The sequence below is a fragment of the Gekko japonicus genome, unplaced genomic scaffold (genome assembly GCF_001447785.1).
Source record: "Gekko japonicus isolate JY-2015 unplaced genomic scaffold, Gekko_japonicus_V1.1 scaffold197, whole genome shotgun sequence".
Taxonomy (NCBI): Eukaryota; Metazoa; Chordata; class Lepidosauria; order Squamata; family Gekkonidae; genus Gekko; species Gekko japonicus.
In genome coordinates, this window is record NW_015176458.1 from 603,480 (window position 1) to 604,799 (window position 1,320).

Genomic DNA, 1,320 nt, shown 5'->3' on the forward strand with positions numbered 1-1,320 from the left:
AAGCCGCACCAAAATAGACACGCCGCGGCGGGATCACACGGATCCCCTGAGCCACGGTGCCATTGCTCCCCAGCACGATCAGATGCCAGGGAGGAAGCCACGGTCGGGAGACCGAGGCAGCCAGCTGCACATGTGTTTGCGTGCGCAGTTCGGCCAGGAGCCAAGGATGCGCTGCCAGAAGGATGCGCCGGTGATCCCACGGCCATGCTTGCCACGACCGTTCAGGTAAGACCACCTCTGTCGGTGGTTCTTTTTTGCTGCGGGGTTTCCAGGGTTAAGGACAGATCGGGGACGGGTGCATGCCACTGCCCAGATGTTGCAGTGAGATCACGCCCGTTTGCTGCGGCCCCGATCCGTCCCTCTCCCGGGCCAAAACCCTCCGTGTGACCGGGACCTGTAGATACCAAAGCTGCAAAATATGTGCATTACCTTTTTCATATTATATGATGATCACACATAGTATGCTTACCTGGGACACCAGATAAGAGTACCAGAAACAGAATGCCTGAAAAGGGCTTTATTCTACAAGGTAACTACCTTAATACACAGATAGAGGATGAGATGAAGCTGCAAAGCTATAGGTACTGTTGGCTTTGATTTTTATTAAAAAATATTGTGTGAAATTATGATGGGATGCTTGTGGACTGAGCACTTTTCTACATTATGAACAGCAGAAGTCTTTCAAGGGCCCAGTATAGTACCCTCTTCAGCATATGTTGCAAGTTAGGGAGGTGCTCTAAATCATTTCAGTATCATTTCTATACTTTCCTATAAATGTACCCTCATATGATAATGTTCATTGTAGACAGCTCCAAAGAACTGCCTTGTGCGATCAGAGGAAAATCAGTTCCATCCAGAATTCTGTTTCCAGCAGCAGTAATCAGAACATGACCCCCTCCTCACCTTTGTTTGTTCCTAGCATCTAGTATTCATACTGCTTCTGTACATGGAGTTTTCACCTATTTGTGTAGTTTCCATCCATTTATTGTATTCTTCTTAATAACAGCCATCTGAGTTTGAAAGTAGACTAGACATAGCAGGGATGTATACATATATTTTATTCACATCTGTCCATCCATTTGTAAAATGGGCGGGTGACACTTCTAAAACAAGGAGGTTGTTTAATGGGAAACATAGTAGATATGTGATCGGAGTAAAACACTGCCCCATATGCTGGTCACCCTCATTGAGTGCTGCTAGTTTAAATGTTTGTCACATTTAACTTCCAAATTGGAGTCGGAATTCGACAAAAAAAAATATGCTTCCAAACAATGGTGAACAGTGAGGTTGGATGGGAAAGGGGGCAGTGCTTCACTCCTA